The following is an 18,826-nucleotide window of genomic DNA, read 5'->3' as shown; positions in this document are numbered from 1 at the left end:
TGAAAAATACATGTGGAAAGGCATAAAATATCATTGGCATATTAAGTTAAATGTAATTTTTTATTTATAAATTAAATACAGAATATATCTACATGGCTCAAAAACTTTTTTCATTAGAAAAAGGCATAGAGTGCAAAGTCTTCTTTCCAAGTTTGTCCCCATTCACCACATTCCCAGCCTTATCCAGCCACTCAAATCACTGATTTTGGTTTCTTGTTACACTTTGGGTTTCCCAGGAAGGAGACTCTCAGCAAGATAGTTTATTAGGAGTGTTCTCTTCCTATAGAAGGGAATGGACAGCAGAGGGAGAAGGTAAACTGCCATGTGACATGAAGGAAGGGAATTTCTGAGGACGACCATTCAGAGGACGACCATTCAGAGTTGCCCAGCTTGGGGGTTGGTCCATGTGGATCATTCCCACAGCAAGGACCATCCAGGAAAGGGGCATGCATGGCCTTCGATGAGGTGGCCCTCCTCAAAAGAGGCCATCAGTCTCCACGGGGGTTGTCCGCTGAAGGCCATCGGCCAGAAGCCCTCTCAGCAGCTAAGACAAGGAATCTTTCATTTATTGAAGGGCGTCTGGAGGGGAACTGGAGGCACATCACAATGTTCACCAACTTGAGTATCCTTCCTGAGTTTCTTTATGCATACACAAGCAAAATCAAGAAAATCACCTTAGATTTCCTTCTTTATTGACAAAAAAGCACAATGTTGTATATTGCATTCCATACCTTGTTTCAGTCACTTAACATCCTTAGAGATTTTTCTCTATCAAAACTAGAGAGTATCCTTATTCTTTGTGTGTGCATATAGCATATACTCTTTATATATATAAATACACACACAGTATATATCACCATATGACTATACACTTGTTTATTTATTTACTTATTCAATAGGGGGAAATATCACATGGCTCAGAATAAAAAAACAACAGAGGTATAGAGTTTTCATCTATTTCCTGCCTAATTCCTATATCTTCCATGCCTCTTGTTTCTTTTATATCCATCCAGCAATTATGCATACACAAGTAACTCAAATATGGATTTCCTCTATTATTTTACACAAAGTAGCATGTTATATATACCTGTATGCCTTGCTTATTTTTACTTCAAAAATGTTTTTTTCAAGTTTTTCACTTGACAAATATCTTGAAGACCCTTCACATCAATGCATAGTGACCTTCCTTATTTTTTTCTTTCTCCTACATTGTGTTCCATTATAGGCTTTCTCTGAACCCTTTAACCAGTCCCCTATGGCTAACAATAAAAAACAATGCTGCAGTAAATAACCTTATATATACCTGCCACTCTTTGCATGTATGCATATCTGTTAGGGGAAACCCCCAAAAAGGAATCTCAGAGTCAAAGGGTATGTACTTGTGTAACTGTAATTAGCATTAGCAAATTGGCTTCACGTGATTGAATCAATTAATATTATCCCCAGCAATTTTGGGTGTGTTGTGAAAATTTTGGATTTTTGTCAATTTGCTGGCTTTGAAAGTGGATTTCATTACAGTCTTAATGTGCATTTCTTAGCATTCTTGGAAATGCCATTTGTAATTCCTACCTAGTTTTGGGGTATATGTGGGTGCATTTCTGGATTTTCTATTTTGTTTCATTTAGCTATCTATTCACTCACTATTACCACATTAGTTTAATCACAAAGTCTTTTTTAAAATCTTTTAAATATATTGAAAGTTCTAGTGGGATAAGTTTCCTTCTCTCTCTCTCCATCATTGCAATGCTTTTCAGTATTTTCTGAGCTCTTCTTGTTTATTTACTTCCTTATATAAATTTCAAACTTGGTTTGGCTCTAAAAAATCTGATGGTATTTTCATAAGGACTGAATTAAATTACATGTTAATTCAAAGAAAATGAATACTTTTATGATGTTGAGTCTATCTAGGAACATGGTGCTCCTTTCCATTTGTTCAAGTCTACTTTTGTGTTCTTAGTTTTTAAAGTTTTCCCCAACAGATCTTTTATCTTTAGATATTTTATCCTTTTGGCTAACATTATAATTATAATTATAATTATAATTAAGGTTATCTCTTTGATTTGTCTGTTGATGTCTGTATGTTAATTTTGTATCCTATTAACTTAGTAAATTCTCTTATTTGCAGTGGATCTTTGGATAATTCTGTTAGATACACACAACATACAGTAAAATATAATTATATAATTCACCTACAAACTGATAGTTTTACCTCATTTTGAACTTCTACACTTCTAATGTCCTTCTTTTGTCTTTGAATTGAATAGGACACTCAGACTAAAGTTAAATAGTAAGTGTACATCTTTGTTTATTTCCTAGCTTCAGTGGGAACACCCTCAGATGTCTTGGTGCTGTCTCTGAGGCTTAGATAAATGTATTTCACAAAGTTAAGAGACCATTCATATTTTTCTATTTTTTGATTGATATAAAGAATGCTTATGACATTTTATCAAATGCATTTCCAGTACTCAGAGAGATGATTATGATTTTCTTTTTATAACTTTTAATCTAATAAAATATGTATTTTCTACAATTAAACTACCCTTGAATTACTGGACTAAGTCTTTCTTGGTTAATGTACTATCTTGATTATATCAATCTACTTGGGGGGATTTTTAAATTCATAAGTGACACTTGTTTATTTTTAGTTTTAGTTTTTACTAGGTTTTGGTATCAAAATAATATTTTTTTTATTTAAAGATGTTTTTTATTTTTCCCTAAGCTCTGCAACAGCACATGTGCCAGTGTATTTGGAGACCCAAGGCCTGACCTCCCTGCTCCCAACAGGGTCTCCCACTTGGTCTACATACCCTTGTCTCTTCACACTAACCTGGTTTAGAAGTACATCCAGCAGAGTCATCCTTGCTAGAGATTTTGGCAAGCTATTGATTGCCTTGGCTGTGGTCTCATCAGACAATAGGTAAAGACATTAGGACTATCATTCATGCACATCCTTAATTAGATGGTAAGACATTTGGCCACCTGAAAATAGTCCTAGTTACACCCACCAATTTACCTAAATGTCAGTAAATACCCTCACTTTGACTTTCAGAGCACTGGGCAAAAGTCATGTCCCCGCTTGCCACAGGCCTTTATTGAAATAACTTGAATATTTACTAACTGGATATTAAATCTTTTAATTTTTAAGATTTCAATATCAAATAACTGAAAACTGAAAGATGTTACCATTTGTGCACAGCACTTCGGGAGTGTAAATGCCGTCTCTCAGACCACACCATGGTGTTCGCAGACAGGATGCTCCAAACTTCCAAATACTAAAATCCTTGGAAGTAATCAAATATGTCTCTTCTCTAGCGTACCCCCTGGAGTACTTACTCTATCATAAAACAAACAATATAATTCTGGTCCCTCTCATGACAATTTAGTACTTTGCAATTTTTGTTCAGAATCTTGTTTAAAGAAAACAAGAGTCTTGATTTCTTAAACTAGATAATATGTGATAGCAATAGCCAAGCATCTAAAGATTGCGTTAAAATATAAATATATATATTAAATATATATATATGCATATGAGCCCTGGGTGGGTGTTCATTTGGTTGGAGTGTCGTCCTGTACACCAAAAGGCTGCAGGTTTGACCCCCAGTCCAGGAGGGCAAATATGGGAGGCAGCTGATCGATGTTTCTCTCTCACAGGGATGTTTCTCTCTCCTCCCCCTCTTCCCCTCTCTCTGAAATCAATAAACATATTCTCAGGTGAGAATGTTTTTTAAATGCATATAAGATTCTCCTTTATTTAAATCTTCAAGTTATAGTATATTAGCAACTGTATTGATTTAGAGAGGCCAAAAAGCAGAATCATGAAAATGCCAGTATTTTCTGGAGGGGGTAGAGTGAAAGGGTGAAGAGGGGAACCTTCCTTCCCAGTTTTCAGACCTAAATAGACAGAAATGCCTTTACACACTAAATAGTCCATCCTTGCCTTGCCTTAGATGACATTTCAACACATAGGATGGGAGCCAGAGAAATTCTTATCACAGTAAGTAGTTGGGAAAACAAACCTTTGAAATACAAAGCTCTCGTGTGTATCAACTCTGACTAGAAAGACAAGTTTTTATAAAGTGTTGGCTAATAGCTCTGACATTTAGTTGTTTCACACTTTGAGATAAATGTAGCATTGATAGAACATGATGGAAAAATACCATTTTGTGCTTTATCGTGTTCTGTCAGGGTAAGACCTTTCTCCTGTAGTTTTATCTCTTCCTTAGACATCTCTCATTTGCTATTTCTCTGATATTCTATATTCTGTAAGGTGATTTCACAAACAGACTAGTTTTCATTTCCTCCCTTTTGTAGTGGTACCCAGTTTTGTTTGGGGGGGGTCTTCGTTATGGGTAAACAGCTGGTGGGACTATTAATCAAGTTCTATTGATCTTGACCTGTAGAGTGAGTGGTACCTGACCCAGGCAAGGCCAGTAGGAACTCTCTCCTAGGACCCTGAATCTTGAGTGAAATGCTGTATACAATGAAAGGAAAATATCTGGAGTTTATTGATCCCAATAATCTTGCACTGAAGAGACCTTCTGTCAGTCCTACCCCAAGTCCCCAGGGACACCCAAACCTAGTTTCTCCAACCTTACATTTCATTCTATCAACAAACTCAGTAAATTATTTCATTAATTTAGCTGGTACTCATTGTTTTTATGTGCAATAAAATAAACAAATGGTGAGTATGCAATCATTTCAAGTTGGTAATTTTTACCTAGCTGTACCCCACTTGGTCCCAAAAAGTTAACTTGGGCCAAAAATGAAGGTTCTGAGTACAGTCTATGACCACAAAATACGGGAAATGTAGATATATCATATACTTTTTTCCTAAAAATTTCATCTTATTAGCTTTCCTTCTTCATCTTATGATCCAATATAAAATACCTTTGCTGGCATTCTTTTAAATAAAAACTCTAAGTTAACTAAAATTTCTACTAACTCACTTATCCTAATATTTACAGAAATAGAACATTATGAAAGTAAAGTTCATGGGAAAAGTTTTTCAATCACTTACAATTTTCCTGGCTGGTGTGGCTCTGTGGATTGAGTGCCGACCTGCGAACCAAAGGGTTGCGGGTTTGACTCCCAGTCTAGGGCACATGTCCCCAGTGCTGGGGTCAGGGGCGTAAAAGGCAAACCACACAGTGATGTTTCTCTTCCTCTCTTTCTCCCTCCCTTCCCTTCTCAAAAAATAAATAAATAAAATCTAAAAGAAAAAGTTTAAAAGGGTATTGATCAATTACAATTTAAATTATAGTGCACTAGATACCAGGGGAAATCAGAATTTGCCCTGGAGGGAAATAGGGCAATCACCCAGTTAGGAAGGTACAATATGTGCATAAGAGGGTATGTGGTTGAGCACCAAAGAGGAGGATTAATATTAAAGGGTTAGGAATCAGAAGGAAATGAAAGTAATCAAGTCAGGAGCAGGAGGCCTCATGAAGCAGGTCAGTGCAGAACAATGGAGAGACTCAGGGCAGGGCGGCATACAACATGAACAAGGGTGTGGAGTGAGGACAGGGCTGAGGGATTTGGCGGAAATTGGAGAGGGCTGGTTCTACGGGGCTCAGACAGGGAAACAGGAAGAGAAGGACGGCACTCTCAGTTGAAACTTAAGGAAAAGAAAGTGTCTCACGAAGCCTCTATTCTATAACATTGATAAACCTTGAAAACATATGTGAAGTGAAAGAAGTGAATCACAAATGACTACCTACTACATGATTCTATGTATGTGAAATGTCCAGAATATGCAAATCCATAGAAGTTATGAATCAGTAGTTGCCTGGGGTTAGGTGGGGAGATTGGAAGAAAATGGTGAGTGACTGTTAGTAGTTATGAGATTTTTCTTTATGATGATGAAAACATTCCAAAGTGGACTATGGTGATACATGGACAATTTTATGAATATACTAAAGACCATTGCATTGTACACATGAAATGGGTGACTTTTGTGGTATGTAAATTTTATCTCAAGAAATCTGGTATAAAAACTTAGTAAGGAAGTAAGAATATGCATAACTTTATTATAACATGATTTATTTCTATAAATATGGCATCATGAATAAGCTTTAAACTGTGCTGATTCATGCTTCTCAGATTTTATTGTGTGTGCTCTATAGCCCATAAAAAACAAAAAGGACATCAGTCAGATTTATGCACAACTCAAAACCAAAAAATTACTTTTACATTTTAACTAGCTGAAAAAATAATGAAAGAATATTTCATGTCAGGTAAAAATTATATGAAATTCAAATTTGTGTTCATAAATAAAGTTTCATTGGAATTCAGAAAAAAAGAAGCCTCTATTTTTAACCTCCAAATAGAATTTACAGTTATGCAATAAATCCAGCATTAGCCCTGGCTGGTGTAGCTCAGTGGATTGAGTATGGGCCTGCGAACCAAAGGATCGAAGTTCAGTTCCCAGTCAGGGCACATTCCTGGGTTGCAGGCCAGTTCCCGGCAGGGGACACACGAGAGGCAACCATACATTGATATTTCTCTCCCTCTCTCCTTCCCTTCCCCTCTAAAGATAAATAAAATGTTTAAAAAAATAAATCCAGCATTAATAATCCACTTATATTATCTAAGTGCCAGATTTTTTTCCTAAAAAACAAACAAAAAAAAACCAGAAAAACAAAAAACACAAAGCAACAAGTTATGTAAGTTCCAAAGGTATTGTTTTATTTGGACTAGTGGGCCATTTTGAATACACTAGTGGACCAGTGTATTCAACATTTGGGGCTCTTACTCATTCGCTTCTAGGAAACACGTACATTGTAGTATGTTCTAGGACGCTCTTTGAGAATTTGGAATCTTTTATCCAGAGTATTAACAAACCTGGACTCTGTATGACAAGCTATCTTGTAAAACTCAAAACCAGAAACTATTTCAAGAGACCATTGTGATTTAGGGGCAATCTTGTAGCACACACTACAGGGTCTGATGGGATATCACAAAATCTTAACTTATGAATTAAGCGCCCTTCTTATCTTCAACTTACAAATTAAATATATTCTACATATTATATAAACCTCCCTTAAAGAAAAGAGGGCATAAAATAAAAATAACCATAATAACATAGTATTACTCAACAAAATTTGATCATCATTACTATAAAAGATTGCGTAAGTCCTAAAGCTACAATGTGCTGGGGAAGGACAAGGAGAATTAAGCATTTTCTAAGATATTTCCTTAAGAAAATGGAAAGGGCTGCTGATGAAAAAAGCTCTTCCATTGTGGTGCAAAGCTTTTAAGCTACAAGGTCTTACACTGCATTTAGTTCTGTTCAAATAATGCCAATCCTTTGTTACTTCCTCAACTCCACACTGGCTGCAAATTTCTATTCTCCCAGATACGGGATGTCAGAATTGCATAGTTGACATTTATGAACATTCAGTATTGACGCAGAAGCTTTCTGTCGCTGAAAGGCATCCATACGCATGATGCTGTTTGGGCACATTCAGATGGTTTACAATTGTTTGATCCTATTTTTAGTGGACAATTCTGTCTTGCCTTTGTTCCACCAACAATAAGCACTCTTTTGAATGGTCTCTACAAAGGTCTCATAAAAGTTACATCTTTCATTTGAATTAGGGAAGGAGTTAAAAACAGCAAATTTGTATTTGAATTTCAATCACTACCGAATTGGCTGGTGCTGAGGCACTTTATTTTAATCAGCAGCCCAGGGTCCTGTGACTACACACTGGGGGGAAAAATGGTTAATTCCAGGTGGATGTTGTCTCAATCTGGTCACGGAGGAGGTGTGTCACAGGTGAGGTGTGTCACAGGTCTACATCCCTGGGAGTCCTGACCTGCCTTCGGTTACACTAATGCCACCCTTACTGGGCGTGAGGCTCTAATTCCTGGGCCAGGGACGGTGGAAACCCTCGCGCATGTGCGCAGCTGTGGGAGGAACAGGCTGCCTGAAAGGTCGGAATGGGGAATGACTGCTAAAGGGGCCAGAGTTTCTTCTGGGGGTAATGAACATGTTTTTAAATTATTTTAAATGCTTTAAAGTAGACTGTGGTGCAGTTTACACAACTATTGAATCAAATCCACTTAAGTGTAGTGTAATACATTAAATGGGTGAACGTTGTCATATGTGAATTTTTATCGCTCCAATGAAGCTCTTAAAATAAAATACATTCGAAAGCTACAGAAAATCACGTTTTGGTTCTGACTCCAAAACGGGTAACAAGTTTCATAAACTAAAGGGCACACCTGTTCTGCCGGAAGCAGTTTCCATCTGCACGGCTTCTGATCTTTCCCCGATGTGACCTTTGCCCCTCCAAACACCCAGCATTTGTTTCCCGCCACTGCGGTCTGGGTGAAGGGATTCTTGGAATTAAGGAAAAATTCTCTGGGAATTCTCACAAACATCTCATAGAAACAAAGATAAGTATTTCTTTGGGAATTCTAATAAAATATAGGTAACAAATATACTTAATATATACTGAAGGTTGGACTTTAAATATAAATTAATTATTCTGTATTTCATTTAATGGGAGACAAGCAGAAGGGAGGTAGTTAATATGTTAAGGTGCATATAATAAAAGGAGAATCTCGGAAATGAAAACAGAACATAATTTTGGGGTTTCTAATGTAAACATCAGTGACCTCTGGCTGCCTTATGTACATATAGAAGGAAAATGATAGAGAGCAAGTTAACAATATTGTCAGCTGCTTGATAGCTTTCCTTTACTCCTCTTAGTCTGACCGTAAAGATGGAGTAGAGAGGAGGAGGGGACGTTTTTCTAGTACTGGTCCTTGAATGGTAGCCACGGAGTAATGGTTAAGGTCATGAGCTTTGTCACTAGATTCGTATGTGAGTTCGGATCCAGCCGGTGGTACCCACCATGTGTTTTTTGAGACAATTACTTAATGTCCATGAGCCTCAGAAGTCTCATCTATAAAATGAAACAGTGAATTTAAACTGTAAAGATCAATGACTACTATGACAGTTAAAAATGTCAATAAAGGTTAGCAAGTACTTTAATAACCATATGGGATTTCTAGTAACTTGAAAGCTACTTTCTAAGGAGAAGTTACTAGTTAGTCACACCAGAGGTCTACAGTAACCAGTTACTGAAACATTTATAAATCCTTTTAATTTTTAGTTATTTCTTAATACTTAGAACATTTAAACCAAGATCTGAATATGGGCAGATTGCAATTTGGAATAATTCAAAAGAGATGTTTATTAGTAGGATTGGTCTTCAAGTTTCAGACTCAAGGCCTACCAGGGTTCTAACCTCTTGGCATCTCTGGGCCACACTGGAAGAAGAGTTGTCTTGGGCCCCACATTAAATACACTGTGACATGTAATCACAAAAAAATCTTTTAACGGTGTACGTCAACACAATTTTGTGTTGAGCTGCATTCACAGCCACCCTGGGCCACAGGTTGGACACCCCTGGACTGTGTTAGGATACTCAGAATTTGCATTTTTAGAAAGTCACCTTGTGATTCTGACCTGCACCGTCTACAGATGCACTGTGAAACACACTGCCCAGCCATGGTGGTTCTCAACCTTGACTGCACGGAATCATCCGGGAGTTTTTAAACATTCCTGCTTCCAGGTCCCATCCCCAAACTTCTCTGGGCTGGAGGCCGACTCTTCCTGTCATTCTAACGTGCAGCCAGGGCTGAGAATCACTGCCCTAGGGGATAGAAGAACAACTCCTGACCAAAAGTCAAATCTCCTGTCCCTGTGGGGGAAGGACATAGGGAGGGAGGGAAGACGATAAGAGACAGCTGGGAGTAAAGCGGGGGGCAAGGGGTGGGGGTCTGCTCTCAGCCCACCCACCCCCAATGCAGTAGCCAGCACCTGACTGGGTTTTTTTTAGCTCTAATCTGTCATCTGTGTTGTCAAGAACAAAGGTTATCCACCCCCGAAAATCTAGGTTTCAAATAGAAACAAAAGCAAAAATTCTTCTAGGAGCGATGACCCTGACAAAAGTTATTTTCTTGATGTTCTATAAAATGTTTGGGAAAACACAGAAAGGGATCATAGTGTATGATACAAAATTTTAAATTGATTGCATCCACTTGCTTGTGGATTTTTAAGTTGTTGTTTTTTAAAATGGAAATAGAAGAAAAAGGCATAAGAAAGTATCAAACGACTAAAGAAGAAAAAAACTTCTAACATGCTAACGCACCTGAGTGAATTGGAAGGTGATAAAAATAAGTATCTCTCTCCAAAACATCAAGCTCTTACAAAACAAGGGAGCAGAAGCACTGGGCCTTCTCAGGAGGGCATGGGTTGTGTTTCCAAGCACAAGGAGCGCAGAGGGAGGACAAAGGAAGGCGTAGTTGTCGCTCCCCCTTCGCTTGTAACACTTGGCTCTGTTCCCAGCAGTAGTCGCGAGGCTATTAACCCCACCCGTACTTTGATGTGGCAAATCCCCCAAATTTCTAGCTGATGTGGCTAGAGAATGAGCTCCGTTTCTTCCTTGTGGACCCAGAACAAGGACACACCATTGCCAGCCAGAAGAGAGAAAAGTCTTTCCTGTTCTCTTTTCCATTTTCCCAATGGCCAAGCCTGGGCACAATGCCTATAAAGAGCCACTCAGCCAACCACAGTGCCACCCTCTGCTGTACAGCAATCCAGGTAAAGACATGGGGAGAAGCAGCTCCCAGAATCTCCAGGCAGCCAGTGGCAAACTAGTCCCCCAGGGTCCCAGCCCTATGCCCAACCAGCCACTGCAGTCCCCAGGAGAGCAGGCGTGGAAGAGGCAGGTAAAACTCTGAGAAGATTCTAATGATGATGAGGATGTTGATGATGGTGATAATTATAATAAAGCTTTCAACATGATGATGGACTCACCTATTAATTTGTTCAAATTAGCAAAACAACCTCAGTTTGTGGGAAATCAGTAGGGCAGAAGCTGGGATCTTTTGGTACTAGCATTATGTAGTTCCAAAGAATAGTTAGAAAATTTCTACATTTTTTTGTTGTGTCAATAGCTTCAGTTTCATCAGGTACCCACATACACATTTATTTCTATAAATATGGAAAGACATATATGCTAGAAAATTTAGCATAAGGAACAGGAGCATGGGCTTGGGTCCTAGGTAACCTGAGGACCCACTCCAGCTCTAACAGTAGCCAAGAATGTGACCTTCGTCAAGTCACTTAAATATCACTGTGCCTCACTTTCTTCATCTATGAACTGGGGAAAATGATAGCACTTCCCTCATCAGGCTGTTGTGATGAGTAAGTAGGTTAGTTTATGTAAAGCACTTAGCACAGTGCCTGGCATACAGTAATCTCAAGATAACTCATCATTATTTTTATCCTTTTAAATGTAATTGATTGTTAAAAATTTCCTTTTAATCTTTGTGTAGAAAGTACTATCCCTATAAAAACATGTGACCAAAACGTCCATGCGTCCCGTGCTTCCTGCCACAGGCGCATGCGCACACTCCATTTTTACCCAATTCCTCCCTCGGAAAGAAAGAGGGATATGGAAATGGCGTTTATATCCCTGGAAAACTTCCTGACAGTAAGACAAAGCCGGTGAATGGAAAGAGGGAAGTCTCAGTGAGCAACAACCACAGTGACAAAGATAGACTGCTCTTGGGTCACCTGGGGCCTCAGGTCACCAAGAGCCGAGAGAAGACAAAACAAAGAGGCACTGAGCTCCAAACAAGGCTGTCCTTCATTTCCTTTCTTTCAATTTCTTTCTCCCTTTTATTTCCTTACTTCCTTTCGGGTCAACTCCGGAAGCCACCGGGTGTACTAGCGCCCCTTCCTGACACGTCGCCATGCAGTTATTCAGGTATTTGTTGGTAGAATGGAGGTGAGAATTAATCATCACAGCTGACAAGGGCTATGAGTGACTTTTTAAAATCAGCTACTTTGTCTCTTATACAGGGCATGAAGTCAAAGTTTGTCTTTATGGTTTTCACACCCCCATTTTCTACTCTTTCCTCAGTTCAAGGAGACCTCTTCCTTATTCAGAAAACCCCTACGCTCTTCCTTTCTAAACTAGTTCTCAGGGAAAGGTTGTAACTGTGTACACTGAAAAAGCAAACAGAGGATCCCATTTTAGGGCTACGTCTCCACACCAGCGTGTTTCTAGTCATCAGAGCACACACTGAGACCTGCAAGGAAGGGATCTCTCACCTGGCTGCACTGCACGATTTCCTTTGGAGGTTAAAAGGATCTCTGCCCGGGCCCACCCTCGACACTGAAAACAGGATCGCTGGGGTTGAGGCCAGTGGTTAAAGGGCTCACAGTGACTTCAGTGAATGGTTATTGAGCAAAAGCGCTGGGGGAGAGCACTACAGACCATCTTAAACCATTGCACATGCAAGTGTAGAAGCATAAAATGAAAGATTTGACTGCTTTTACTTATTGAAAATGAGCTTTTCACCCACTTCAATCACAGCTATGGCAAATATTTCAAACGGCCTTAAATCCCATTAATGGTTCCATGCTTTCTGAGGAATTCCCTAAATGGTGAGATTAAGAATAGTCCCTTTCAAATAGTATCTTTTTAAAATACATCAAACTCTATCAGAAAACATTAATATGCCTCAGTCTACCCCAGTGTCTACAGGCTTTTTGCTAGATTCTATTTAAGGCTCTCTCCATTTAATCCTAGGAGTTATCACCTAACGCAGGCTCATAAATGTCCCTATGCTCTCATTCTTTTACTCTGGAAAGTCGACTGTAAATTTCTTTTAATGAATACTCCTTGATTAACTTGAAAACTTTTTAAATGGATATTCTTTAATATGACTGAACTTGCTCACATCATTCAGGGGCCTGTAACCGAACAAAATGATATCAAAATGACAATAATATTACTTTGCATTCCATTGGAAATAACACACAGAGTATTATGGTCTTTAAATCTTCTTTAACCTCTATTCTTTGAAGTTTTTTCCCAAGACATTTCTATTGATTTCGTAAGTCTTTTCATGTTCTTGCAGCACAAAAAACACTAAACATTCCTCATCAACATACATTTACAGTCAGCATTAATTACTGTTTCCTCTATATGCTACTTATACCCTCTCTTTTAATTTCATTTTGGCATACATTCTAATTAGTCACTTATTTGTCTTATTTTTTTCTTCACCACACTGAAAATCCTCTGGGCTTAGGGTACATGGTTTAATTCACTAAAACACTGAAAAAAAAAACCAGTTTTATGGTAAAAACTATACTACTGAGAGCTATCTCCAAAGGTAGGTTCCCAAGTATAGTAAAAATGCCAAACCTGCACAACCTGGAAAAACCCATACCTCAGTGAGGCATTTCCCCTGCCTCTAGAGCCCTTTGAGGTCTCGAAAATGGCGTTCATTTACTTATCTCCTCAAGGACACACACCTGTATTAGTAGTGATTTGCTGGGGTTTTTTCCCAATGGGTGGAAACATTCCCATGCCCAGAGCCCAGGCATTGGCAGTGAGTAAAATACTCTAAGAGAAGAATTTCCCTACTGGGGGATTCATCTCAGAGCTCCATAGTGACCAAGGAACTCATTTCACAGGACAAACTATACAATCTGTAAAACCTGGCTGATTTGATAAATTGTGCTATCATCCCCCGTCCTCTGGTCTTACAGAATGGACTAACAGGGCAATCTAACTCTACCAACAAAACTTATAGTTTTTCAGTCTGCCTTGGCCTAAGGCTCTTCCTTGGGTACTGCTCAACCTAAGAGCTAGCCCCCTTGGCAAACACAGACTGTCTCCTTGGCAAACACAGACTGTCGCCTCTACAAATTATTGCTGGCAGACCCATGAGATTTGACCAAGAAATTGCAGTGCTGAAAGGAGGACTCCCAATTTACCATAAAGAACTCACCAGGGCCCTTAAAACTAACTCGCAGCTTGTAAGGCAATCTTTTCATAGTGTGCTCCTTGGGGACAAAGATCCCCAACATCGTGATCCCCGGTCAGGAGATTATGTCTACCGAAAACACTTTCCTCTTCAGCCACAAAGGAAAGGGCCATTTCATATCTTACTCTGAACCTTAGTGCTGCTAAACTGAAGAGTATTGACTTACAGATTAACGTTTGTAATTAAAAAGGATACCTACACTTGAGTGGTCATCTCAGCCTACTGGAGATTTTAGGCTGAAACTCTCTAAACAACACAAGACCACCACTAGAATTCTCATTCCAGGATTGAGGCAGGCAGCACCTGATGCGAGCAGTTCTCCCAAAACCCTGGACCGGGTTAGTCATACATGATACCAACCAGCAACCCCCATATTTGATCTTTCTTCTGACCACATTGGTTTTACTTGGTGATTATATTGCTATTATAACTTAATTTTTACATGAACAAAACTCTTAAGAAAACATTCTTCATTTTCCTACATCTTCAGTCTAATTCAAGATGATCATACTCAGATTCTTATGTCTGCTTATTACAATGACTACCCTATTAGCTCTTTAACAGTCATCCAACAGGGCCAACGTAACTGACTCTTGGGTACACATACCTGAGCTAATCATACTTACGATGAATTAGAGTTAGTGGCTGGCCCTCAAACCTTGAAACCTTATACAACCTATCTTGACATAACACTAGATTTAAAGTCATTTTTTATTCTCAAATCGCAAAAATAATGTTGATGAAACACATGACCTTTTATCCATAAGGTCCCCCCAAACCACAAGGGATTACCCATAAATATAACCTGGACTCCGATAACTTGTCTATCTGCTTTGAAGATATAAATGGCTCAGGCAGAATCTTGGGTTTTGTCCCTTTAAGCCTGTGTAACTACACTCTTCTATATTATTCAGATAACTGTGAGTTCACACCTCGATGGGCCTTAAGTGACTACAGTGTTACCTCTTGCAGCCTCTCCCTGATGTGAGGAAATTCCAGAAGAAATGCCACCGAATCCTGGAAAGTGGACATCCTTCCACTCTGGAAAACTACCTGGGGACTAGATCAAAAGTCTGGTGCTTGGTGGAAAAACAAATGAAATCTATCACTTAGGGAATCTCAGCCTGAAAACTAGAAACGATCAAATGCTAATCTTTCAATCCTGACCCAAGCATATAGAGTCCTTTTAATCTTTAATCACTCTCATGATAAATCACATGACGACTTCAATGTCTTCTGCATGGGTTTGATCATCCAACACATGACAATGGTGAAGTCTCTGCCTCGGAAATAGGACTTAATACTTCCCTCAGGTGTGGGTTGAAAGACCTAATTACACATCCTCACTTGAAAGCAGCAGCTGTTTCCTCTTATAGGGGACCCAAACACATGTTGCCTTAGCAACCCAACGGTGAGGCAGATGTGGTGTTTTTATGCTAGTACCGGATGCTGTCACCAGAAAGCCTTGCTCGTCCTCTACCATTATCCCTAATCCATGCTCTTTGGTCTATAAATTTCAATTAACATGAATCAAATACAACTGGGATTTGGGGTATGGTCTTTTGGGTCCTCTCTCCACCCAAGACCTCGTAATAGACTGAGCCTTTATGCCCTTGCTAGAGCTTTCTTCCCCTGGTCTTATTAAATTCAGCAGCTGAATTTAGTAAGTCGACCAGAAATCTTTTTATGTGTGCGGCACAGCATTGAACACTACTCCAAATGATCCTGAAGAACAACAAAGAGCAACTGCCAATCTGGGTGCGGTAGCACAGCAGAACTATGGGGCTCTGGTTGTGCCGGACAACCAACGAGGTGGTACTTGTGCCCTACTGGGAGATACATCTTGTTCCTATGTCAACAAATCAATAGCTTGAGGTTCTAAAACAAAATGCTAAAATTCTTAAACAGAAAAAACATTATGCTATAAACTGGGATTGGACAGACTTATTTAGCAGGCTGCCCACAAAAACAGGTGCTGGGAACCACCCTTCCTGGTTTCAGGAATTGTAACTGCCCCCCCGTGGCTAAGTGAGCGACCTCTGGAATGTGGGCCACAGGAGACAAAGTTTGTCTCTGGCAGCAAGCCTGCTTCTGCTTCTTCCCCTGCCCCCAAAGCATGGTTGATGTCTGTGGTGGGTACAGCCCTTCAGAGAGGGGCAACCTAGGCCAGACATGATCACTTGGGAAGCCATCATGGAAGGACTCGGGGGGGGGGGGGCTGCAACAAGGAGGGAACGATGGACCCTCATCCCCCTGGCTATTCCGACATAGCCCGAGACCCCATTTTCGTCTGGGAGAAGCACTGCCTGATTCTAATCCACTTAAGCCTAAAAACCTGTGATAACTAGACGATCGCAGTTCGATTCCCAGTCAGGGCACATTCCTGGGTTGCAGGCCAGTTCCCGGCAGGGGCCAGTTCCCAGCAGGGGATGCACAAGAAGCAACCATACATTGATGTTTCTCTTCCTCTCTCTTTCCCTTCCCCTCTAAAGATAAATAAATTAAATTTAAAAAAAAAAAAAACTTGTGATAGGGAAGGTGGTACAACCCTGTGCTGGAAAGGGCGGGTATCCGAGGTAAATCAGGCATATGAAAGAATATGTAAAAATCCCGTGAAATCTGCTTTGTTTAGAATACTCTCATTTAAATGATAAGGGTCCAAGCAAGAAATTTGTTCCTCAAAGTTCTATCTGACCCTGACTGAGAACAAGCCCACATAGTTCCTTGAATGCTATTTATTGTTTGATCCTTACCTGTATTCTTGTGCAAACGAACCCAATAATAGCCCCTTGAGGAAAAGGCTTTTGTCCCTTCCCCTTTGAGGGATCAGCCACCTTTCCTCCCCAAGCAGATCATGTCTTGGTAGTGTTTACTTTCATCCGTGGCAGACTAGGGGACCTTGCAAGGATAGTTGCCCCCACAAATAGGGACCTGACCTTTTCTATTTTACAGGTTTTAATCATATTGGGTTTTGTGATTACACTATTTAGGTGTCTTGTCAGGTGCATCAAATAACAACAGCCACTAACAGAATGAGGTAAACTAATACCTAGAGATGTTACAACAAATAAATCCAACTGAGACCACCTCTACAAAGAACTTTTGATTTGAGGAACATGAGACTTAGCCGTGCTCTAACAAGCCTCCTTGATGCCCAAACATGACCACTGTACACTCAGGAAACTGCCCTCCCTCCTATGTGGGGCATGACACACCAGCAATGAACCTTCCTTGAAGAGGACCAATGTTGCTTTTCAATTGTGGACCAATAATATTTCCTCATGGCTCATCATGAATGCTTTTTCAGAAAAAAAATCTAGATCAAAAGAGGAAAATGTGAAAGAAAAACAGCAAAATGAGGTTTATATTGTCAAGAGAGCAATCTACGTGGATCTGAGGAGAAATCCAAGATGGAGGTGAAATAGGTGGAAGCTACACTAACCTCCTCCCAGGAGCAAACTGGAATTATAACTAAATTGTAGAAAAATCACCCTGAATAACCAACTGAACACAAGCTGGAGAAAAGCCTTATAAGCAAGGACTCACAGAAGAAACCACACCACCACAATGAGACTGTTAGGAAGTGCGGAGATGCGAGAGGGTCAGCTATGCTCCCATGGGAGACAGCTGAAGTTCTGGCGAGATGTCTTAGTGGTTCCCCATGAGAAGTGTGGGGTCTATCCCCCAAGCTGGGCTCTACAGCCTAGAGCACCAGAACCAGGAAAAGAACTCAAATAACATACAGCAGTGAAAAGCAGTAGGGTTTCTGTCCACCAGTGAAAGACATCTAGAGATGCAGAGAGCCTCTCAAAGGTCCAATGCACAAAGTTTCATTTATAGAAACTTGCCCTGGGCTCCAGTAAAGAAACGGCAGAGCAGACTAGAGACAGGTGAGGAGAGTCCGGGGTTGGTAGCTCTGGGGAGAGAGCTGAAAGATCAGCCACCTGGATACCTGTGCTGAGTCACTCCCCATCCTCCAGAAGTCATCTTTCTTGAGCACGGCACTCCCCCCCAGGAAGCATTAGGCTGGGGAGAAGCAATAGCCTCACCCACAGGAATCTCCCTCGCCCCACCCTGTGGAGCTTAAACCAGGCCGCTGAGGAGCACAGCTGGAGGTTATTCAGTGATTAAGCCTAACACCAAGCTTGCAGGCAAAGGCAGATCTCTGGGAGCTCTCACACTTTAGCTGACTCTCCTCCAGGCCCAGTGCTGGTAAAAGCCAGCCTACATGCTCAGCTTGGTTCTTTCCGTACACAAACAGGCCGAGCAGAGGAAACCACAAGCTGTGGGTCGCTAATACTAACAAACACATTGCCCAGGATCAGTCACAGGAGAGTCTTATATAGGCCTGTAACAGAGTCTAATACATAGAAACAGACACAAAGAGGCAGCCAAAATGGGAAGACAAAGAAACAGGCCCCAAATGAAGGAACAAGAGAACTGTCCAGAAAAAGAACTAAAGGAAATAGAGGCAAGCAGTTTATCTGATAGAAAATTTAGAGCAATGATTATAAGAATACTCAACAGCATAAAAAAACACATAGAAACCATAAAAAAAGATCAGTCAGAAATAAAGAATGCAATATCTGAAATAATTAATCCCCTGGAAGGAATAAACAGTAGGTTAAATGAAGCAAGGATCAAATCAGCAATTTGGAGGACAAGATAGAAAATAACACCCAAGCAGAGCTGCAAAAAGAAAAAAGAGTTTTAAAAAGTGAGGAGAGTATAAGAAAACTTTGGGACAACATAAAGTGTAACAACATCCATATCATAGGAATACAAGTAAAAGAAGAGAGGGAGCAAGGGATAGAGAACCTATTTGAAAAAATAATGAGCGCAAACTTTCCTAACATGGTGAAGGAAAAAAACTCAAGTCCAGGAAGCACAGAGAGTTCCAAATAAGATAGACCCAAAGAGGCCCACACCAAGATACATCATAATTTAAATGCCAAAACTTAAAGACAAG

General features: G+C 40.0%; 1 protein-coding gene across 1 annotated transcript in view; it reads right to left on the bottom strand.

Moving 5' to 3' along the window:
* Positions 1-18,826, bottom strand: part of SLC16A9 (solute carrier family 16 member 9) — a 63,523-nt gene that overhangs the window by 32,749 nt on the left and 11,948 nt on the right. The gene's annotated exons all lie outside the window — the stretch shown is intronic.

Source organism: Sturnira hondurensis, unplaced genomic scaffold (genome assembly GCF_014824575.4).
Source record: "Sturnira hondurensis isolate 20B ecotype Veracruz unplaced genomic scaffold, ASM1482457v3 Scaffold0014302, whole genome shotgun sequence".
Taxonomy (NCBI): Eukaryota; Metazoa; Chordata; class Mammalia; order Chiroptera; family Phyllostomidae; genus Sturnira; species Sturnira hondurensis.
This window is presented reverse-complemented; position numbering and strand designations above follow the sequence as displayed.